Source organism: Macaca nemestrina, chromosome 1 (assembly GCF_043159975.1).
Source record: "Macaca nemestrina isolate mMacNem1 chromosome 1, mMacNem.hap1, whole genome shotgun sequence".
Lineage (NCBI taxonomy): Eukaryota > Metazoa > Chordata > Mammalia > Primates > Cercopithecidae > Macaca > Macaca nemestrina.
This window is the reverse complement of record NC_092125.1, coordinates 224,366,613-224,390,677: the sequence shown is the minus strand read 5'-3', so window position 1 is coordinate 224,390,677 and position 24,065 is coordinate 224,366,613. Positions and strand designations below refer to the sequence as shown.

General features: G+C 49.8%; 1 protein-coding gene and 1 long non-coding RNA gene across 10 annotated transcripts in view; one reads left to right on the top strand and one right to left on the bottom strand.

Moving 5' to 3' along the window:
* Positions 1–24,065, top strand: part of LOC105478978 (phosphatidylinositol-4,5-bisphosphate 3-kinase catalytic subunit delta) — a 101,440-nt gene that overhangs the window by 57,288 nt on the left and 20,087 nt on the right. For 5 of the 9 annotated variants that reach the window (XM_011736745.3, XM_011736738.3, XM_011736733.3 and 2 more), the window contains one exon: positions 3,403–3,507. The exons of 2 other annotated variants lie outside the window; for them this stretch is intronic. The gene's annotated coding sequence lies outside the window, so the exon portion shown is untranslated. Of the gene's footprint in view, positions 1–1,486; positions 1,665–3,402; positions 3,508–24,065 lie in introns of those variants that run through there. 2 more of the 9 variants (XM_024792097.2, XM_011736740.3) reach the window with 2 other exon arrangements.
* On the bottom strand, positions 130–1,596 carry LOC139364448 (uncharacterized). The gene is made up of 3 exons (XR_011626420.1): positions 1,515–1,596; positions 469–595; positions 130–262 (listed from the first exon to the last, which is right to left on the bottom strand). It is a non-coding gene; the product is annotated as an uncharacterized lncRNA (long non-coding RNA).

Below are 24,065 nucleotides of genomic sequence, written 5' to 3'. Positions count from 1 at the left end.
CGGGCTTCTTCGAGATTCTCGGGGGGCTTCCGGCCGGCCGTGTTTTCTCCTTGCCGTCTTCGCAGGCACGAGGAAGACTCCTGGGGCTCATCTGCCTGGGATGGGTGGGCCCTGCCTTGACCTCACGTGCAGCAATTAGGACCACCAAGGAGTGTTGTTCAAACCACTTTCTCCCACTCCGCGGGACATGCCAGGGTTGATTCTGGTGCTCGCACTCCGCTTCCTCCTCTGCGTTCCCCATGGCAAAGGTTTAAGTCTTGGGCTGTGGACCCAAAAGAATATTCTAAGGGGAGATGGGCCCTTGCAGAGCAAGAAGGGTATAGGTTCAGCACCAAACCAAACTGGTGCCAGGGCTAGCTCGGCCCAAGAGGCTGTGCAGACTGTGTCTGTGTGAGTGCATGAGGGTAAGAGTCCCTGCGCGCTGAGCTTCGGCTTCCCCACTCACAACCAAGGGAGAACAACATCTACCTTACAGTGTAGATGCCTGGATAAAAACTGGAGCACCTGGTCGAGCACTTTGGGAGGCTGACACGGTAGGATGGCTTGAGCCCAGGAGTTTGAGACCAGCGTAGGCAACATGGTTAGACCCCCACCTCTACAAAAAAAATTTTTTTTAATTAGCTAGGTGAGGTGGTGCGCACTTGTGGCCCCAGCTACACGGGAGGCTGGGGTGGGAGGATCGATTGAGCCAGAGAGGTAGAGACTGTAGTGAGCTATGATCGCACCACTGCACCACAGCCAGGGCAACAGACCAAGACCCTGTCTCAAAAACAAAAACACTGGAGCGCCCAGAGGTTTTTTTTAAGTGCAGGGCAAGGATTGTCTCGGCGTTGTTACTGCACGCACACCGCCTGTTGTAATGGGTAGATGCATTAGTGAAAGTCCTGGGTACACTCATTTATTTTCTAAATCTCATATATAAGTGAACGCCCGATGGAAAGGCCCATCAGCTGGGGAACAGCCATCAGGCTGGATTTGAGCCCAGAGCCCGGGCTGGCCAATTAGTCGGGTGAGCCTGGCTCCGGTTCTGTGACCTGGGTCCAGTACCCCGCCCTTTCTGCGGATGCCTTGCAAAGCGGGGAGCGGAAAGCAGTTTGGTGGACGACCAGCCCTCCCTTGCTTTGCAGGTGGCGCTTTCTATTTATTGGTTGTAAGGCGAGACCTAGGCCAGAGCCAGGGTGCGCGCGCCGCCGTCGGGGTCCCGCGGCTGCTCTGGGGATCAGGGCGCGAACCCCAAGGGCCCCGCCTGGCAGCGTCGTGGGCCTCCGGGCGAGAACAGCGGGGGTCGGGGAGGATTTGTAGCGTCCACTCCGCTCTCCGCCTCCCGTGTGCGCTCCGGTGCTTCTCCCGGCTGGGGGTGTGAGAATTTGCCGACGGTGCCCGCGCCGCGGCCGGCCCCGGCCCCGCCCCAGCCCCGGGGATGCCCCGCCCCCAGCCGGCGTCCCGCCCCGCCTGCCCGTAGTCCCGGCCCCGCCCCGGGCCGCGCCCCTCCGCCGAGCCCCGCTCGCCTGCACCTCGCGCGGCGGGCCTGCCCTCCGGCCCCCGCCGGCCCTGCGCCGCTGCCCGGAGGCTGGCGTCCTCCCGTCACTCCGGGACCCGCCCGCTGTGTCCCCTGGGCAACTGTCTCCAGGGAGATCGGGCCCCGCCCCCGGCACCGACACCCGGTACGGAGCCCACCTGTGCGGGCGTCTGCGGGGTCCCCGTGCCCCGCCCCCAGCCACGCCGGGCGTCCCACCCCGCCCAGCCCCGGGCTTTGTCCGCCTGGGGCGGGGTGGGCAGGGTCGGTGGAGGTGATCAGGGGTCCGGGGCCGTGGGGGCTGGGGGGGCCGAGGCAGGGGGTTGCGCTCGCGGTGGGATTCTCAGCTGTGGGCCGCGCGACGCTCTCCTCTCCTAATCTGGTTGCTTCCTTTTGTGCCCCCCGGGGGTCGGGAATCCCAGGTTTCTCTGCTGCTGCCCTTGATGGGATCCGTGGGGCCTCCAGCGGGCTTCGCACGAGGACGCGCCTGTTCGGGGCAGGCTGTTTACTTGTCGGGGACCCAGCAGTGGCTGTGCGCGTCCTCCCCTCCCCCTGCCCCCGATTCGGGACCAAGCCTCCTGCGCTCTGTCCCTCCTGAGCTGTGCCCTTGAACCCGGGGCGGGGGGGGGGCTAGAGGGTGGCAGACCCGGATCCTGAGGTCCTGCGGCTTCCTCCCCAGGGGAGCGCTTTCTCCCTGGCCGCCCTCTTGTGGATTTTGTCCTGGCTCCTTATTTCCTGACCCGAATTCCTGAGGACGAATTCTCTCCTTCTCTTCCTTCTCGGCTCCCTCTGCTTTGTCTTTCCTGTTTTGAAAGGGCTTTCCTTATGAACATGTCTCATTACCCTGTGCCAGAGCTGCTATAATTTGTCGTGGTAATGGGTATTAGCCAGTCTCTTAATTAGTCAGCAATGGAAGGGATTTCTTCCTTAGCCTTTGGTGCTGACCTCCTGTTTGGTGGCAGTGCCTTGCGAAGTGCTTGCCACTCTCTCCTGGATGTTGAGGGAAGGGAGCATCCGAGCCCACATGCCTGGGCTCCCGCAGCAGGGTCCCTGGAGTATCTTTACAGGGATGGAGGCCGCAGGGAGGACTCCAGCTTGGTCCTTGGGAAATGTGTTCCTGCAACTGCCTTTTCCAGCGGGTTCCTAGGGCTCTGCTGTTTGACTCTTGGAGATGCCGGTGGTTTTGGTTTTGTGCTAAACCTAAGCCCACCTAGTGGGCTCTGGGCTGAAGTCTCCCAGCTGTGGAGGTAGCTATGCCCAGGGCCTGGGGTTGGGAGAAGGGGTTGGGTCTTTAGACTGGGCTGGTGCTCTAGTGTCTTTTTTTCCCTCTTTGGGGTTCTGTTATTTCCCGGAGCGGCTGAGGTGGGGGAAGAAGCACCACAGATGCAAGGAGTGGGCGGCCTCTCCCCTCACACTCTTCCTTTTTATCTCCAGCCCAATAGGGGATGGATTTTCCTTTAGACCTGGGCCTTGAAAACAGATCCACATGGGGAATAAAGATTTCAAGTTCACCAACCTGCTTTTTGCACCCATCGAATGGAACTCGAACCCAGGCTTGGCTCAGATCAATTACTTTGCTTTCAAAAACCAAACAAAACCAACAAACAGCTCTAAAAACGATCTGAGTCATCTGAGTGCACATTCCTGCTCCAGGCACTGGAAATGCTCCTGTGGTTGGTTTCAGTACCACCAAAGGGAGCTGGGGGTGGCATTGACGCAGATGGCAAGAAAGGCCGATCAAGTGGAATGTGATTGGTTTGCAAAAAGGAGAGACGGAGATGAGGCAGTTGATTTTGAGCTAACGTCCTATAAGAGAATGCACAGGTTTCTGAAATTCTCTCTTGTTAAAATAGTTTTCTTTCTTTCTTTTCTTTTTTTTCCAACAGATGAGGAGTCGGGCCAGGGCGGGATGACACTCATTGATTCTAAAGCATCTTTAATCTGCCAGGCGGAGGGGGCTTTGTTGGTCTTTCTTGGACTATTCCAGAGAGGTAGGTTGGGGGAATGGGCCAAGTGCGTGGGGGAAGGGAAAGGAGATGTTATTTTGTAGATAGGTTAAGAATGTGAACAAAACCCATCCTCCCCGACTCTCCAGCCAAAGGAAGACTTCTCCGTAGGACTAGCATGCCCAAAGGAAGGGAGTGACCCAGATTGGTGCTAGGAGCGAATGAACGGGGAAGTGAACTAGACCTCAGCCAGTCCCAGGAGAGAGATACTGCTGCCTGGGAAAAGAAGGAATGGCTTTGCTTTGAGGAGTCCTGGAGCCCGTTATTAAGCTGCAGCATTTGGTATTTGACTCACTCTGGCCACGGTAACGTTGGGCTGGCCAGACTGGGGAGAGAAATATTAAAAGTTTTCTGGAGGAAGTGGATTGGAGTTTTATAATTCTGTATTGCTTCTCAAGGAGTCCCTAGGTGGGACTATTCTGTGTCTCCAGAGAGCTGGCAGTCACTGTCTCAGTAAGAGGATGCTCTGGAGTTTCTGGGACATTAGCTTAGAAGATGAATGCAGTCCTTTCATGGTGCAAATGAGGACACTGAGGCCAGAGACCGACACTGGCCAGACGTTGGGTACATACAACCATCTGGGAGCCTGGGATAGCTGGGTCTGACTTGTGAGCTCCATGACTGCGAGACCTGCCGGTCCCCTTGCAAGCTCTTTCGGTGCATAATGTATTCTGTGTGTACCCAGAATTCCAGCGGAGCCAATACTGTCATTTCAGGATGGAAAGGGGCAGGGGTTAGAGTGTGGTGTCGTCCTTAAAGGCTTTTTCCTGAACCTCAGCCTCATTTTCTCTAGATCTTCGTTGGTACTTTCCAAACTTGTTTGATGATTGTGGATCTCTTTTTAAAAATCACAACATAGGCCGGGTGCGGTGGCTTACACCTGTAATCCCAGCACTTTGGGAGGCCAAGATGGGCGAATCACGAGGTCAGGAGTTCGAGACCAGCCTGGCCAACATGGTGAAACCCCGTTTCTACTAAAAATACAAAAAATTAGCTAGGTGTAGTGTTGGGCGCCTGTAATCCCAGCTACTCGGGATGCTGAGGCAGGAGAATCACTTGTACCCAGGAGGCGGAGGTTGCAGTGAGCCGAGACTGCACCACTGCACTCCAGCCCAGGCGATAGAGTGAGACTCCATCTCAAAAAAAAATAATAATAATAAAATAAAAATATAAAGCAGAATTTTAACCTATAAACCAGATCAAAACAGAGAGCCACTATAAGAGAAACTAGCCCAGAACTCCTTCTGCTCAGCATCCTATCCCGCTCCCACCTACCTCTGAAGGCCTGCGGTGCTTCTTTGGAACCCCAGCGCTCCTCTGCACATAACCAGAAGCCATAGATCATGTAGACCCCTGTTGGAGGATTAGAATTTCTTCCATACATCTATTTATACTGACTTGATCTTTGTCTCAGAAAATGTCTTTTAATAATATTTTTAATCCTCATGCTTTTTTATTTATAAAAATATGAAATTAATGTCAAGTTTGGAAAATACCAAAAATTACAAGCATACTCATCTATAATCTTACCGTCACCCCACCCTGCACCAGAGAAAACCACTGTTTCCTTGTTGGAGTATCCTCCCCCAAACCCCTCAGAGAGAACTCTATCTGTATCTTTAATTTATTATTATTTTTTTATTTCATTTTTGTGAGATGGAGTCTTGCTCTGTCACCCAGGCTGGAGTGCAATGATGCAATCTCGGCTCACTGCCACCTGCGCCTCCTGGGTTCAAGCAATTCTTCTGCCTCAGCCTCCCAAGTAGCTGGGACTACAGGTGTGCGCCACCATGCCCAGCTAATTTTTTTTTTTTTTAGTAGAGACATGGTTTTGCCATGTTGGCCAGGCTCGTCTCGAACTCCTGACCTCAAGGGATCCACCTGCCTCAGCCTCCCAAAGCTCTGGGATTACAGGCGTCAGTCACTGTGCCCCAACCTGTGTCTGCACCTTTTAAAACTTGATTTTTATTTATTAGTAAGTATTATTATAGACTTTGACATAAACGTAACAATTGAATGTATATGTATCTCTCTGCTCTGTTTCAAAATCCCACTAAAATGAAAGTAAAGGAATAAGAAAAAAAGTAAATTTTTTTTTTTTTTTTTGAGACGGAGTCTCGCTGTGTCGCCCAGGCTGGAGTGCAGTGGTGTGATCTCGGCTCGCTGCAAGCTCCTCCTCCCGGGTTTACGCCATTCTCCTGCCTCAGCCTCCCGAGTAGCTGGGACTACAGGCGCCTGCCACCACGCCCGGCTAATTTTTTGTATTTTTAGTAGAGACGGGGTTTCTTTTTTTTTTTTTTTTTTTGAGACGGAGTCTCGCTCTGTCGCCCAGGCTGGAGTGCAGTGGCCGGATCTCGGCTCACTGCAAGCTCCGCCTCCCGGGTTTACGCCATTCTCCTGCCTCAGCCTCCCGAGTAGCTGGGACTACAGGCGCCCGCCACCTCGCCCGGCTAGTTTTTTGTATTTTTTAGTAGAGACGGGGTTTCACTGGGTTAGCCAGGATGGTCTCGATCTGCTGACCTCGTGATCCGCCCGTCTCGGCCTCCCAAAGTGCTGGGATTACAGGCTTGAGCCACCGCGCCCGGCTAGACGGGGTTTCACTGTGTTAGCCAGGATGGTCTTGATCGCCTGACCTCGTGATCTGGCCGCCTTGGCCTCCCAACGTGCTGGGATTACAGGTGTGAGCCACCGCACCTGGCCAAAAAAATGTAAATAAATAAAAAAAAAAAAACAGAAAAGTAAATGGTTGAGGAGGGTGGTATGAACAAATATGAACAAAACCTTTGCAGGACCAGAAACCGATAGGCGAGTGGGAAACTGAGTGGAGAATGTCGAACGTCTTGGGCTATGGGGGAAGCAGGTGGAAAAGGCAAAGGAATGGGGGCTTTGGGGATGGAGTGCTTTGAAAGGTGGTTGGAAGCAGGAAGATTACTTGATAGAGCATGGTAGGGTGACAGACCACCCACCCAGGCCACATAGCCAGATGGTTCCCTTCCCCACCCCAGCAGGTGGCAGGTTTCCGGCAGGCAGTGTTTCAGAGAGGTCAGCCCAGCCCAGGACAGGAGAGGAGTTTGTGTCGAGCAGGGAGACCATCTCCTGGGTGGCTCCCCGAATACCACAGCTTCCATACAGCCTCTGGGCAGGCCCTTGGAGAACTTCTGTCTGAGCAAACTGATCTCACAAAAAAAATAACTGTCACATATTGACCTTGAGGGGGACCTTGTTGAAAAGCCAGCTTGTTGCTAGGCACGGTGGCTCACACCTGTAATCCCAGTGCTTTGGGAGGCCGAGGGGGGAGGATCACTTGAGGCCGGAGTTTGAGACCAGCCTGGCCAACATGGGCGAAACCCCATCTCTACTAAAAATACAAAAATTACCTGGGCGTGGTGGTGCACGCCTGTAATCCCAGCTACTTAGGAGGCTGAGGCAGGAGAATAGCTTGAACCTGGGAGGTGGAGGTTGCAGTGAGCCAAGATCGCGCCACTGCACTGCAGCGTGGGCGACAGAGTAAGACTCCGTCTCAAAAAATAAAGAAAAGCCAGCTTACTGCTTTGTCACTTCACACTGAAGCCTACTGAGCAACTAGCCCTACCTGTGTACAAGCAGGGTTAGTGCCTTTCCCTTAGATTTGAATGGGCAGCCAAAGGCCATCCCACATAGAATGAGATTTACAGGCTAGACGTGGTAGCTCATGCCTGTAATCCCAGCACTTCGGGAGGCTGAGGCAGGAGGTTTGCTTAAGCCCAGAAGTTTGAGACCATCCTGGGCAAGGTAGAGAAATCCTCTCTCTACATAAAATAAAAAACTAGCCAGGCATGGTGACACATGCTTGTGGTCTCAGCTACTTGGGAGGCTGAGGTGGGAGGATTGCTTGAGCCTGAGAGGTTGAGGCTGCAGTGAGCCGTGATCATATCACTGCACTCCAACCTGGGTGACAGAGTGAGACCCTGTCTCAAAAAAAAAAAAAAAAAAAAAAAGAGAGAGACAGAGAGAGACTTCTAGTGTGAAAGACAGAGACCCAAACAAACAAACAACAAAAAAAAAATTTGAGAAGTCACAAACATGGTTTGGGAAAAAAAGGCACATTCATAAAATAATAAGCTCTTAGGTATTAAGATAGCAGAAGTAAAAATAGCAGAAGTGAAAATTTCAACAGAAGAGTTGGAAGAGTGAAAAACCAATTTCCAGAAAGTAGAACACAAAGACTTAAGAGATGGAAAATAGGAAAGAAAATATAGAAAAAATTGACTTCGGTCCAGGAGACCCAACATGCACCACATAGGAACTCAAGAAAAAAAGGCAAGAGAAACGGAGGAAGGAAAAGTATATAGGAAACCATTCTAGAACTGAAGGCATTTCTACTTTTTTTTATTTTTTTTTTTTTATTGAGATGGAGTCTCGCTCTATCGCCCAGGCTGGAGTGCAGTGGCCGGATCTCAGCTCACTGCAAGCTCCGCCTCCCGGGTTTACGCCATTTTCCTGCCTCAGCCTCCTGAGTAGCTGGGACTACAGGCGCCCGCCACATCGATCGGCGAGTTTTTTGTATTTTTTAGTAGAGACGGGGTTTCACCGGGTTATAGCCAGGATGGTCTCGATCTCCTGACCTCGTGATCCGCCCGTCTCGGCCTCCCAAAGTGCTGGGATTACAGGCGTGAGCCACCGCGCCCGGCCGGCATTTCTGCTTTTAAACAGTCTCGAAGTAGTACCCAATACCGTGAATAATAAAAGGCCCACACTATGGGACATCATCACGAACTTTCAAAACTCCAGAGATAAGAGAGAAGTTATTAAATGTCATCAGACAAAAAAAGGCCACATACAGATCAGAGAACAAGATGACTCAACTTTTTTTTTTTTTTTTTTTGAGATGGCGTCTCGCTCTGTCACACAGGCTGGAGTGCAGTGGCGCCATCTCGGCTCGCTGCAAGCTCCGCCTCCCGGGTTCCCGCCATTCTCCTGCCTCAGCCTCCCGAGTAGCTGGGACTACAGGCGCCTGCCACCTCGCCCGGCTAATTTTTTGTATTTTTAGTAGAGACGGGGGTTTCACCATGTTAGCCAGGATGGTCTCGATCTTCTGACCTTGTGATCCGCCCACATCAGCCGCCCAAAGTGCTGGGATTACAGGCGTGAGCCTCCGCGCCCCACCCAGCTTTGGACTTTTCAAAAGCAGCAGTAGAAACTATAAGACAGGCTGGGAAACCCTGTCCCTACTAAAAATGCAAAAATTAGCTGGGCGTGGTGGCATGTGCCTGTAATCCCAGCTATTTGGGAGGCTGAGGCAGGAGAATCACTTGAACCCAGGAGGTGGAGGCTGCAGTGAGCCAAGAGTGTGCCACTGCACTCTCCAGCTCGGTGACAGAGCGAGACTCAGTCTCAAAAAAAAAAAAAAAAGAAAGAAAGAAACTACAAGAAAATGGGTCAATGCTTTTAAATTTCTGAGAATTAATTAATTCTGAGGGAAATTGTCATTCAAATGAAAAGTACATTAAAGACTTCTTTTTTTTGAGATAAGGTCTTTCTTTGTTACCCAGACTGGAGTGCAGCGGTGCGATCACGACTCACTGCAGCCTCAACCTCCTAGGCTCAAGCAATCCTCCTGCCTCAGCCCCCGAGTAGCTGGGACTACGTGTGTATGCCACCATGCCCAGCTAATTTTTTATCTTTTTTTTTTTTTTTTTTTTTTTTGAGACGGAGTCTGGCTCTGTTGCCCAGGCTGGAGTGCAGTGGCCGGATCTCAGCTCACTGCAAGCCCCGCCTCCCGGGTTCACGCCATTCTCCTGCCTCAGCCTCCCGAGTAGCTGGGAGTACAGGCGCCCGCCACCTCGCCCGGCTAATTTTTTTTGTATTTTAGTAGAGACGAGGTTTCACCGTGTTAGCCAGGATGGTCTCGATCTCCTGACCTCGTGATCCGCCCGTCTCGGCCTCCCAAAGTGCTGGGATTACAGGCTTGAGCCACCGCACCCGGCCTATTTTTTATCTTTTTTGTAGAGATAGGGTTTTGCCATGTTGCCCAGACTGGTCTCAAATTTCTGGGCTCAAGAGATCCACCCACTGTGGCCTCCCAAAATGCTGGGATTACAGGCGTGAGCCACAGCGCCTGGCCCACAAACTCATTTTCTTTTTTTTTTTTTTTTTGAGACGGAGTTTCGCTCTTTTTTGCCCAGGCTGGAGTGCAGTGGCACAATCTCAGCTCACCGCAACCTCGGCCTCCCGGGTTCAAGCGATTCTCGTGCCTCAGCCTCCCGAGTAGCTGGGATTACAGGCATGTGCCACCGTGCCTGGCTAATTTTGTATTTTTAGTAGACACGGGGTTTCTCCATGTTGGTCAGGCTGGTCTTGAACTGCCGACCTCAGGTGATCCACCCGCCTCGGCCTCCCAAAGTGCTGGGATTACAGGCGTGAGCCACCGCGCCCGGCCGCACAAACTAATTTTCTTTTTTTTTTTTTTTTTTTTTTTTTTTTTTTTTTTTTGAGACGGAGTCTCGCTCTGTCGCCCAGGCTGGAGTGCAGTGGCCGGATCTCAGCTCACTGCAAGCTCCGCCTCCCGGGTTCACGCCATTCTCCTGCCTCAGCCTCTCGAGTAGCTGGAACTACAGGCGCCCACCACCTCGCCTGGCTAGTTTTTTTTTGTATTTTTTAGTAGAGACGGGGTTTCACCGTGTTAGCCAGGATGGTCTCGATCTCCTGACCTCGTGATCCGCCCACCTCGGCCTCCCAAAGTGCTGGGATTACAGGCGTGAGCCACCGCGCCCGGCCACAAACTAATTTTCTAAGGTAAGAAGTCAAAATTTGGGCCGGGCGCGGTGGCTCAAGCCTGTAATCCCAGCACTTTGGGAGGCCGAGACGGGCGGATCACGAGGTCAGGAGATCGAGACCATCCTGGCTAACACAATGAAACCCCGTCTCCACTAAAAATACAAAAAAATTAGCCGGGCGTGGTGGCGGCGCCTGTAGTCCCAGCTACTCGGGAGGCTGAGGCAGGAGAATGGCGGGAACCCGGGAGGCGGAGCTTGCAGTGAGCCGAGATCGCGCCACTGCACTCCAGCCTGGGCGACAGAGCGAGACTCCGCCTCAAAAAAAAAAAAAGAAGTCAAAATTTGACGGTGGGGTGGCTCACGCCTGTAATCCCAACACTTTGGAACCCAAGGCAGGAAGATCACTTGAGCCCAGGAGTTCAAGACCAGACAGGGCAACATAGCAAGACCTTGTCTCTATTTTCGTAAATTTTTTTTTAAATTTTGCCTGAGGTATAAAAACAAAAATTTTAAATAAAAAATGGAAATATAGAGATAAATACTTAAAGAAGCAATTGAAATGTATTGGGTGTGGTATATATGTGGAAATGGAGGTCAGAGGACTGCTACTTTTTACTGTAAGAGTTTTAGTTTTAATTAATTTTAAAAATCACGTACTGTGGCCAGGCACGGTGGCTCACGCCTGTAATCCCAGGATTTTGGGAGGCCAGCGTGGGAAGATTGCTTGAGCCCAGGAGTTTGAGAACAGCCTGGGCAACATAGTGAGAACCCATCTCAAGACAACAAAAAGTGTATTTTATTATTATTTTTTTAACAACAAAAAAATTTAAATTAGCTGGGCATGGTGGTATGCACCTGTAGTCCCAGCTACTGGGGAGGCTGAGCTGAGAGGATCACTGAGCTCAGGAGTTGAAGGCTGCAGTGAGCCATGATCACACCACTGTACTGTAGCATAGACAACAAAGTGAGGCCCTGTCTCTAAAACAAAAAAAAGTGCTGAGCGCGGTGGCTCACACCTGTAATCCTAGCCCTTTGGGAGACTGAGGCGGGTGGAGCACTTGAGGTCAGGAGTTCGAGATCAGCCTGAGCAACATGGCGAAACTCTGTCTCTACAAAAAATGCAAAGGAATAGCTGGGTGTAGTGGCATGCACCTGTAGTCACAGCTATTTGGGGAGCTGTGATGAGAGGATGGCTTGAGCCTGGAAGGCAGAGTGAGCCGAGATTGCACCACTGCACTCCAGTCTGGGAAACAGAGCCAGACCTTGTCTCAAATAAGAAGAAAAAAGAAATAAAACCATGTATTTGCATAACCTTCCTATAAAATTAAAATAATAAAATTATTATGATACCCATATTCATTCATAACATTTCATTTTTTCTATGCTGCCTTTTTTTTTTTTTTTTTTTGAGACGGAGTTTTGCTGTTATAGCCCAGGCTGGTGTGCAATGGCATGATCTCAGCTCACTGTAACCTCCGCCTCCCAGGTTCAAGCGATTCTCCTGCCTCACCCTCCCAAGTAGCTGGGATTACAGGCATGTGCCACCACGCCCCACTAATTTTGTGTTTTTAGTAGAGACAGGGTTTTGCTATGTTGGTCAGGCTGGTCTCGAACTCTCAACCTCAGGTGATCCACCTCCCTCGGCCTCCCAAAGTGCTGGGATTACAGGTGTGAGCCACCATGGCCGGCCTTTCTATGCTTTCTAAAATGCTTTATCAACAAGCATATGTCACAATGATAAATGTCTGTGCACTCAATGTGTGGAATATTTGCAGTGTTGTGTAGTCTGCCCAGGTGTCATTTTGATGACCGCGTTCAGTTTCATTGAGTTAATTCATTTATTTAGACATTTCCTTATCCCTTTCACAAATAATACCACAATGAATATCTTTGTGTATAGAGCTTTTTTGACTTTTGAATTGCTTTTTTTTTTTTTTTTTTTTTGAGACGGAGTCTTGCTCTGTCGCCGAGACTGGAGTGCAGTGGCCGGATCTCAGCTCACTGCAAGCTCCGCCTCCCGGGTTTACGCCATTCTCCTGCCTCAGCCTCCCGAGTAGCTGGGACTACAGGCACCCGCCACCTCGCCCGGCTATTTTTTTGTATTTTTTACTAGAGACGGGGTTTCACCGGGTTAGCCAGGATGGTCTCGATCTCCTGACCTCGTGATCCGCCCGTCTCGGCCTCCCAAAGTGCTGGGATTACAGGCTTGAGCCACCGCGCCCGGCCTGAATTGCTTCTTTAGGATAATCCCCGAATTCCCAAAGTTACCAGGTCTGAGACCATGGATGTTTCTTTCTCTTGATTTTGATGTGTAGTATCTGAGGCCTCCACCTGGGTGCAGGCCTGTGGCTTCCCTGGTGGGCCGTGAACTAGGATGATGATGAGATGGTGGGAATAACATTTTTTTTTTCAGGGTAGTTGGCTTATTTTTTTCTGATGGCAGCAGTAGAGGTCAGAAATATTTGTTTTGGAGGCCAGGCTCATGCTCGTGATCCTAACACTTTCAGAGGCCGACGCAGGAGGATCACTAAAGCCCAGGAATTTGAGACCAGCCTGGGCAACATAGGGAGGCCCTGCCCCTACAAAATAAATAAATAAATAAAGCTCTGCACAGTGATTTGTGTCTGTATTCCCAGCTACTTGGGAGGCTGAGGCGGGAGGATCTCTTGAGCTTGGGGGAGGTTAAGGCTACAGTGAGCTATGATGGTAACACTGTATTCCAGCCAGGGTGATAGAACGAGACCCTCTCTGTGTCCCATGCCAAAAAAAGAGTAGGCTGCTGGGATGAGTTTGGGCATTTTGGGGCATGTGAGCCCAGCACGTCCCCTCATCAACCCAGCCCTGCCAGCTCTTGCCTGGGTCCTGCACACATCTCCTCATTGCTTTCCTGCTTCCATTCTGGCCTCGCTCCCTTCCATTTTCCCACAGCAGCCAAAGCCATCTTTGTAAAGCATAAAATCAGGCCGCCTCAGTCCTCTGCTTAAAACCCTCCAATGATTTCTCCTTGCAGTGATAACCAAACCTGGACTCCTCACCATGGCTACAGGGCCCTGCAGGGTCAGACTCACTGTCTCTCCCAGTCACCCCACTTCAGGCCCTTGACTTCAGGCACCTGCCTCCTGCCTCAGGGCCTTTGTTGTACTTTTTTTTTTTTTGAGACGGAGTTTCACTCTTGTTGCCCAGGCTGGAGTGCAATGGTGCAATCTTGGCTCACTGCAACCTCCGCCTCTGAGGCTCAAGGATTCTCCTGCCTCAGCCTCCCAAGTAGCTGGGATTACAGGTGTGTGCTACCATGCCTGGCTACTTTTTTGTGTTTTTTAATAGAGACAGGGTTTCACCTTATGGGCCAGGCTGGTCTTGAACTCCTGGCCTCAAGGGATTTGCCTGCCTCGGCCTCCCAAAGTGCTGGGATTATAGGCGTGAGCCACCACACCCAGCTGAGGCCTTTGGACTTTCTGTCCCCACTGCCTGGAACCCTATTTCGTGGCTCTTTGCTGGATCCTTCTCTCACTTGAGCCTCAACTTCAGAACGATCTCACCTGAGGACCCTTCCCTGACCCGCCATCCAAAGGAAGCGCTCCCTGCAAGCCCCTTTTTATTATATTCCAGTGCTTTTACTACCTGAAACATCTTGTTTATCTATTTGTTTTCTTTTTAACTTATTTAATTTTAAAATATTTATTTATTTATTTTTGAGACAGAGTCTCACTCTGTTGCCCAGGCTGGAGTGCAGTGGCGTGATTTTGGCTCATTGCAACCTCCCCCTCCCCAGTTCAAGTGATTCTCGTGGCTCAGCCTCCCAAGTAGCTGAGGTCAGATCCCTCAGATGTTCACAGCTGGGAACCCGTTCTTCAACCTTGGGCTCCAGAAAGAGGACCAAGGGGAACATTTCAGGACAGATTGTCAGGGTGGCATGGTGTCCTGGAGAGAACCCCGCGTGCAGGAGGGCTCCACTTTGCGCAGCTGTTTCTGTGGATCATGCTGGCCAGGAGGTGGGAAGGTGCAAGGAATTGTGTTCTTATCCTATTTCCTTGGATATTTGATGAATGACTTAGATGTGGACACAGAAGTCATGCCTCAGGATTCTGGATGAGTCAAGAGGGATTGGTCACAGTCCATCATTGGATGATGCTACCGCAGCTTCCCTCTCTGTGTCTAGGCCATCTCACCTGCCCCCCGGCTCCACATCTGACTGTAGCCTGCTGACTCCACAGATCTGTCCCCAGCCCTCCAACTGGGGAGTTTGCCCCTGGCAGTCTTTACGTGGATGTTCATTAAGCAGCTGAGATTCATCTGGTCTAAAATGCGGCTCCGGCTTTCTTATCCCACCAGAAATCTCTTCCTTCCACGTCTCAGTAAATTCCCACCACCACTCCCATCTCCCAAGCCCAAACCTGGCTGTCGTCCTCACTTCCTCCTGCACCGTCCCCCAGGGGTCCCTCTGATCTAAGTATGTCTGGATTCTATTGCTCTCCAGTGGCGTCTCCTTCTGGGTCAAGCCACTGTCATTGGTGGCACCTGTTTCTTCCCCTGCCCCCCACTCCTCTTCGTCCCTGCTTCTCCACAGTCCTTCCACACCGCAGCCAGCAGCATAGTTGTGGATGAAAATCACATCCCACACTCCCTCACCTAAAATCCTCCTGGACTGCCGTAGGTGCCAGTCCTTGTTCTGAAGGCTCTGCAAAACCCAGCCCAGTTGAACTCTTCGACTTGCTCGTGCCACACCCTCCCCTCCACGCCCACCACCCCCTGCTCCAGCTGTAGTGGCCAGTTCTGGAAGACTTGAGTCCCTTTCCCACGAGATCCCCAGCACCTCGGGTAATTTCTGGCACTTTAATCAGGCTCTATAGATACTGGTGGGATAAATGAATCTACCTCAGACTGAGTGACAGAGACAAAACATCAAATCAAAGCTAACAAGAAAGCTCACGCCTGTAATCCTGGCACTTTGGGAGGTCAAGGCGGGCAGATCACCTGAGGTCAGGGGTTCAGGACCAGCCTGGCTAATGTGGCAAAAAACTGTCTCTACTAAAAATACAAAAACTTAGCCAGGCGTAGTGGCAGGCCCCTGTAATCCCAGCTACTCAGGAGGCTGAGGCAGGAGAATCGCTTGAACCTGGGAGGTGGGGGTTGCAGCCAGCAGAGATCGCGCCACTGCACTCCAGCCTGGGTGACAGAGCAAGACTCTGTCTTAAAAAAAAAACAAAAAAACAAAAAAAAATCCAATAAGATATGAGAGCCAATTATGTTCACAAGATGAAATTACCAAGGATAATTGTGAATTCCTTCATTTAGATCAGGAAATTCATGTTCCTGTACAGGCAGGGAGAACCTGACTTACTGTGAAAAATCCCTGGAGGGCTGGCAGCCAATGAGTTCAGTGATGTGGCCACCAAAAATCTGCCTTGGGGTGAGAGTGGGGGAGCTTGAAATACTTTTAGGCTAAGCAAATAGGAGCTCGGTGCCCAGAACATTCTTCTACAGCTTGACCTGCCAGGCCCTGTCTGTAGCATCTTGTTTTTGTTTTTTGGGGTTTTTTTTTTGGAGATGGAGTATCGCTCTGTTGCCCAGGCTGAAGTGCAGTGGTGTGATCTTAGCTCACTGCGACTTCTGCCTCCTGGGTTCAAGTGATTCTCCTGCCTCAGCCTCCCAAGTAGCTGGGATTACAGGCGAGAGCCACCACGCCTGGCTAATTTTTGTATTTTTAGTAGAGATGGGGTTTCACCATGTTGGCCAGGCTGGACTCGAACTCCTGACCTCAGGTGATCTACCTGCCTTGGCCTCCCAAAGTGCTGCCCTGGAACATCTTGTTAGCTTGGAGTATCACACTGTGGCAAAAGGGTCTAAAAACTGTATCACGGGGAGAACAGTGAGTGGTTTGGGGAATGCCTGGGCTGAAGAGACGCCTTAGGGACTGATGGGGCCGCCATCCAGTGGTCCTGTGACTCCTCTGTGTGCCTCTAGGTGGCAGCACAGAGATCGATCCGAGTTTGACTCTTAGAGGCAGGTCCACTTCCAAGGAAAGAACTTTTCTTTCCTTCTTTTTTTTTTTTTTTTTTTTTTTGGAGACAGAGTTTCGCTCTTGCTGTCCAGGCTGGAGTGCAGTGGTGCCATCTCGTCCCACTGCAAAAACTCTGCCTCCCAGGTTCAAGCGAGGCCTCAGCCTCCCGAGTAGCTGGGATTACAGGCATATGCCACCACGCCCGGCTAATTTTTATATTTTTAGTACAGACAGGATTTCACCATGTTGATCAGGCTGGTCTCGAACTCCTGACTTCAAGTGATCCACCTGCCTCGGCCTCTCAAAGTGCTGGGATTACAGGCATGAGCCACTGTGCCCGGTCAGGGAAAGAACTTTTTGAACACTAGAAGTTTCTAAAAATGGAAGTGCAGCTGCAGTAATGAAAATAGATGTTTTTAGCTGTAAGCGGCCGAAAACTCAGCTCAAACTGCTGTAAGTTAAAAAAGAAAAAAGGCAGAGGGGGTTTATTGGCTGGTGAGACTAAAGAGTCCAGGGATAGACTCTAGCTTCAGGCATGGCTGGATCCAGGGAATCAAAGTTCGTCCTCAGGACCCAGGCTTGTACTGTCTGCTTTAGCCCCCCTTTCCTCTGTGTTGGTCTCTTCTCAGGTTCTGCCCCTAAAGACAGCAAACAGTTGCTAGCAGCTCTAGGTAGACAGTCCGTCATTTCTGCTACCCCAAGAAGTAGTCCCAGAGAAGCCTAGATGTCAAAACCCATTGGACTGACTTGATAGTCATATGGAACCCTATAGTCAGGGAGATAACATGCAGTGATTGGCTAGGCCTAAGTCTCATTCCCACCTCCAAGCCAATCCCCATGGCCCAGGCAAACTCAGGCCCCTGATTGGCTGTGTCTGAGTCTCAGGCTATCCAGGTAGCTAGGAGTGAAGTCAGCTTATCAGAACCACTTGGACTGAGTGTGTTGAGTTTTTGAAAAGTCCCCAGCTCCCAGATTTAAAAAAAACAAAAACATAAAGTTACCAGCACCCAGGAGCCTCCCATGCACCCTTCTAGTCACTCTCCCCCAAACCTGGGGTAACCCCTATTTCTTCTTTTGCCACCATAGATTTATTAATTCTGCCTCTGTTTGTTTCTTTGTACAGCTGGAATCATGAGCACCTATTTTTTTTGGGGGCAGCTTCTTTTGCCCAGCTTTATGTGTGTGAGAGTCATTGATACTGTTGTGTGGACTTGTAGACTGTTCATTCTCATTGCTATATAACATTCTGCTCAGAGAGAGTGCCACACATTATTTTGCCATTCCCCATTCTGTTGATGTGCATTTGGGAAGTTTCCACTTCGGAGCCATCATGAATAGTGATGCCATAGACACTCTTGCCTGTATCTTTTGATAAATATACATGTATTTGCATTTCTCTGGAGTGTATACTTAGGAGCGGAATTGCTGGGTCCTAGGGCATAGGCATGTTCAACTTTAGTAGATACTGCCAAACGGTTTTCCAAAGTGGTTGTTCTGGTTTGCATTCTTGGGACATTTCCGAAGTCCCTGTACTCACTGGCATCTCTGTCCCATATATACTGGAGAGCTATGGTTCTGGGCTTCATTCAGGGAAGAGTCAGGGCTGGTTGGCCACTGTGCTAGAGAGAGGTTCTTGGCCCAGACAGAGGGAAGGCACTTCTACTTTCTCCTGTCCTGTCTCAGTGGTGACAGGACCTGGCATTTGATGTCCTGTACAGACCAGTCTGAGACTTTCTCTATTAGGAATGAGGTTTTCTGTGAAAGTATTTCCCTATATCCCATTTAGGTAAGATGTAGTTGAAGACTTCATTTCCAGAGTGCTAAGAGGCAGGAGAGTGAGGGGTGTATTTTCCTGGAACCCAGGCTGAGGGTTGGAGTCCCTGGGAGCTCATGCCTCATGTGTTCATCTTGGGCCTCACCAGACTGAGTGGCCAAAGCTGCCCCTGACTTTCCAAGCATGGTCAAAGCCCATTTCATCTCGTAAGTGGATTCTCCAGGATTCCTGACTCTCTCCCAAGTCGTTTTTTTGTTTCGTTTTGTTTTTGAGACACGGGTTCACTCTTGCCCAGGCTGGAGTGCAGTGGCACGATCTCAGCTAACTGCAACCTCCACTTCCCTGGCTCAAGCAATCCTCCAGCCTCAGCCTCCCTAGTAGCTGGGACTACAGGCGTGAGCCACCATGCCCGGCTAATTTTTATATTTTGTGTAGAGACAGGGTTTTGCCATGTTTCACAGGCTGGTCACCAACGCCTGAGCTGAAAGTGATCCACCTGCCTCAGCCTCCCAAAGTGCTGGGATTACAGGCGTGAGCCACCACGCCCAGCCGATCCCCCAAGTTTTGAAACAAAGGAAGACTTTGGTCTGGCCATTCTCAGCAAGAGGAACCCAAAGTAGGATGTGGTTTTGCAATCAGAGGAAGTGGTGATCAGCAGTGGCAGCGCCTAGAGATGTGCAGCTCTCGCTCCTCAGGGCAGCTGGGGTCCAGCTGATGGTGAGGCCTGGGCCCAGTCAGTGCTGCCACCCAAAGAACACCTGCCTTAAACCAAATATTTCTTTTCAACTATTTTTACAAGTCTTTTAAATCCAAGAGAATGTGATCTTTAAGTAGAGAAGTCTTTTCTTAAATAATAAAAATCATAAATCATAAAGACAAAGATTGATAATTTGACTGCATCAACAATAAAAACTTCTACTCACCAGGCTGGGTGTGATGGCTCATGCTTGTAATGCCAGCACGTTGGGAGACTGAGGCCAGTGGATCACTTGAGTTTGGGACTAGTCCCTACTAAAAACATATATTTTTAAAAAGTCTCTGTTAAAAATACAAAAAAAAAAAAAAAAAAAAAGGGGGTGTAGTGGCACATGCCTGTAGTCCCAGCTACTTGGGAGCCTGAGGTTGGGAGGACCACCTGAGCCCGGGAGGTTGAGGCTGCAGTGAGCTATGATTGCGCCACTGCACTCCAGCCTGGATGACAGAGTGAGACTCTGTCTCCTAAAACAAAACAAAACAAAACAAAACAAAACAAAACAGCAACAACAAAAAACCTTCTACTCACCAAAAACACACCATAAGCAAAGCAAAAAAGTGACTCATTAGAAAATATTTCCCACTCGGCCGGGCGCGGTGGCTCAAGCCTGTAATCCCAGCACTTTGGGAGGCCGAGATGGGCGGATCACGAGGTCAGGAGATCGAGACCATCCTGGCTAACACGGTGAAACCCCGTCTCTACTAAGAAATACAAAAAAATAGCCGGGCGAGGTGGTGGGCGCCTGTAGTCCCAGCTACTCGGGAGGCTGAGGCCGGAGAATGGCGTGAACCCGGGAGGCGGAGCTTGCAGTGAGCTGAGATCCGGCCACTGCACTCCAGCCTGGGCTACAGAGCGAGACTCCGTCTCAAAAAAAAAAAAAAAAAAAAAAAAAAAGAAAATATTTCCCACTCATTCAGTCAATAAAGGAATGGAATCTAGAATACATAAAGAAATCCTACAAACCATTAAAAAAAATAAGTAACCCCACAGGAAAATGGGCCAAGGTTATAGTAAGTAGGCTATTTGCAGAAAATAAAGGTTTTATGGAAAATCAGGGAAATGCAAATTAAAACAAGAGATAATTTCATTCGCATCAGATTGGCAAAAAGGAGTAAATTTGACAATACCAAGTATTGACGAAGATCTAGAGATTGATCACCATACCACGGTTCTGGGATTGCTGACAGGCACCACCGTCTTAGGGACAATGCGGTGATATTTAGTAAAGTTAATGATGTGGTTATACCTATCATAGGTGATGCCACATGTGACTCTTGAGACTTGAAATGTGGGTAGTGTGAGGAATGGAATTTTAAAACGTTTAATTTAATTTAAAATTGCTGTATGGTTCATTTATTAGTTTTTTTTTTTTTTTCTATTTTTGGTAGAGACAGTTTTGCCATGTTGCTCAGGCTGGTCTCAAACTCAAGCAATCCACCTGCTTTGGCCTCCCAAAGTGCTGGGATTACAGGCATGAACCACTGCGCCCAGCCTTAAGTGTGTTTAGAACAAACTGGATCTGGCTAGGAGCTCACACCTGTAATGCCAGCACTTAAGAGAGGCCGAGGTGGGAGGATCACTTGAGCCCAGGAGTTTGAGACCAACCTGGGCAACATAGCAAGACCCTGTATCAAAAAAAAACTTAGCAGGGCATGGTGGCCCAAGCTTGTAGTCCCACCTACTCAGGAGGCTGAGGCTGGAGGATCGCTTGAGCCCAGGAGTTGGAGTGTTCAGTGAGCTACGATTGGGCCACTGTACTCCAGCCTGGGCAACAGAGTGAGACCCTGTCTCAACAGAAAAGGAAAAAAAAAAAAGAAAACAACCCGGGTCTGTGAACCTGTAGATTGTATAAAATCTACACTCAGATCAAGTATTTCTGATGATAGATAATCTAGAAATGAAATTGCACTACACTCCAAATTTAAAACGCACACCAGATTTCAAAGACTCGATACCAAAATAAATGTCAAAATATCTCGTTAGTAATTTTCTCTATTGATTATGTGTTAAAATGACTATCTTTTGTATATATTGGGTTAAATAAAATACATAATGAAGCTTCATTTTATCTGTGCCTTTTCACTCTTTTTTTTTTTTAATTTCTTTTTCTTTTTCCTTTTTTTTTTTCTTTTTTTGAGACACGATCTTGCTGTGTTGCCAAGCTGGCGTGCAGTGAGCCATCATAGCATCTCAAACTCCCAGGCTCAAGTGAGCCTTCCACCTCAGCTTCCAAGTAGCTGGGACTACAGGCACACTCCACCATGCTTGGCTAATTTTTAATTTTTTTTTTGTAGAGATGGACTCTCACTATGTTGCCCAGGCTAGTCTCTAACTCCTGGCCTTAAGTGATCCTCCTACCTTGGCCTCCCGAAGCACTGGGATGACAGGCATGAGCCACCTTGAGCCCAGCCTTTTCACTCTTTTTAAAATGGCTTCTGGTAAGCTGGACATTACATATGTGGTTCCCGTCGTCTTTTTCTTGGGCAACACTCAGCACTCTTAGATAAACACAGGGCGATGTATTCAAGAACATACACGGTAGCATCGTTAAAAGTAACCAAGAGTCGGCTGGGCGCGGTGGCTTAAGCCTGTAATCCCAGCACTTTGGGAGGCTGAGACGGGTGGATCACGAGGTCAGGAGATCGAGACCATCCTGGCTAACACGGTGAAACCCCATCTCTACTAAAAAAAAATACAAAAAAACTAGTTGGGGGAGGCGGCGGGCACCTGTAGTCCCAGCTACTCGGGAGGCTGAGGCAGGAGAATGGCGTAAACCCGGAAGGCGGAGCTTGCAGTGAGCTGAGATCCGGCCACTGCACTCCAGCCCGGGCGACAGAGCAAGACTCCATCTCAAAAAAAAAAGTAACCAAGAGAAGTAGAAACCAGCCTTCATCTTCATCAACAAGAGAGAGGGTAAATAAATTGTGGGTTTTGTTGTTGTTGTTGTTGTTTTTTCTTGAGTGTTACATTTTTCCTTTTTTTTCATGTAACTTTTAAGTTCAGGGGTACCTTGCAGGTTTGTTATATAGGTAAACTTGTGGCATGGGGATTTGTCATACAGATTATGTCATCACCCAGGTATTAAGCCTAGTACCTGTGAGTTATTCTTCCTGATCCTCTCCCAACTCCCACCCTCCACCCTCAGGCCCCAGTGTATGCTGTTCCCCTCTGTGTGTCCATGTGTTCTCATCATTTAGCTCCCACTTATAGGTGAGAACATATGGTGTTTGGTTTTCTGTTACTACATTAGTTGGCTGAGGATAATGGCCTCCAGCTCCATCCATGTTCTTGCAGAGGACATGATCTCTTCTAATTGTGGCTTCTTTACACAATGAAATATTGTGCAAGAGATAAAACAAATGAACTAAAGCCACGTGTGTCTGCCTGGGTAAATCTAAAGAACAGCACAGTGAGGGTCGGGTGTGGTGGCTCACACCTGTAATCCCAGAACTTTGGGAGGCCAAAGCAGGTGGATCATGAGGTCAGGAGATCGAGACCATCCTGGCTAACACAGTGAAACCCCATCTCTACTAAAAATATCAAAAAATTAGCTGGTGTGGTGGCAGGTGCCTGTAGTCCCAGCTACTCGAGAGACTGAGGCAGGAGAATGGTGTGAACCCTGGAGGCAGAGCTTGCAGTGAGCTGAGACCGTGCCACTGCACTCCAGCCTGGATGACAGAGTGAGACTCCATCTCCAAAAAAAAAAAAAAAAAAAAAAAAAAAAGGGCCGGGTGCAGTGGCTCACTCCTGTAATCCCAGCACTTTGGGAGGCTGAGGCAGGCGGATCACGAGGTCAGGATATTAGGACCATCCTGGCTAACACCATGCAACCCCTGTCTCTACTAAAAAATACAAAAATTAGCTGGTGTGGTGGCGGGCACCTGTAGTCCCAGCTACTCGGGAAGCTGAGGCAGGAGAATGGTGTGAACCTGGGAGGCAGAGCTTGCAGTGAGCCGAGAGCCCTCCACTGCACTCCAGCCTGGACAACAGAGCAAGACTCCATCTAAAAAAAAACACACACACACACACAGTTAGTGACCAAAGCAGGTCGCAGAAGACACTGTGTGTACATGCAGACTTTTTGTTTGTTTGAGACAGAGTCTTACTCTGTCATCCAGGCTGGAGTGCAGTGGCACAATCTCTGCTCACTGCAACCTCTGCCTCCTGGGTGGGTTCAAGCAATTCTCATTCCTCAGCCTCCCGAGTAGCTGGGATTACAGGCATGGACCACCGCACCCAGCTAATTTTTGTATTTTTAGTAGAGACAGGATTTTGCCATGTTGGCCAGGCTGGTCTCAAACTCCTGGCCTCAAGTCATCTGCCCGTGTCAGCCTCCCAAAGTGCTGGAACTGCAGGTGTAAGCCACCATGCCTGATCGTATGCAGAGTTAAAGCACACAGTAGTACCGGGAATTGGATGTGGATACATGTTGGTATAATAAAAATATAAAAACATGCATGGAGGCCGGGCCCAATAGCTCATGCCTGTCATCCCAGCACTTTGGGAGCCCAAGGCAGGTGGATCACTTGATGTCAGGAGTTTGAGACCATCCTGGCCAACATGGTGAAACCCTGTCTCTACTAAAAATCCAAAATTAGGGCCGGGCGCGGTGGCTCACGCCTGTAATCCCAGCCCTTTGGGAGGCCAAGGCGGGCGGATCACGAGGTCAGGAGATTGAGACCATCCTGGCTAACACGGTGAAACCCCGTCTCTACTAAAAATACAAAACATTAGCCAGGCGTGGTGGTGGGCGCCTGTAGTCCCAGCTACACGGGAGGCTGAGGTAGGAGAATGGTGTGAACCTGGGAGGCGGAGCTTGCAGTGAGCCGAGATTGCACCACTGCACTCCAGCCTGGGCAACAGAGCGAGACTCTGTCTCAAAAAAAAAAAAAAAATTAGTTGGACGTGGTGGCAGGTGCCTGTAATCCTAGCTACTTGGGAGGCTGAGGCAGGAGAATCACTTGAGCCCAAGAGCTGAGATTGCGCCACTGCACTCCAGTCTGGGCTACAGAGCAAGACTCTGTTTCAACAAAACAAAACGAAAAACATGTATGGAAATGATAATCAGACTCCAGGTACTGCTAACCTGCAGTGGAGTAGGCTAGAGGTGGGGAAGGGAGAAGGGGACCTGGAAGAGGGGGTTCACCAGGTCCTTTGTGTTTGTAACATTTTGTTACTGGGGGTGGGTATGACTGGAGGGTTTGGTATGAAATATATATATTTTTTGAGACGGAGTTTCACTCTTGTTGCCTAGGCTGG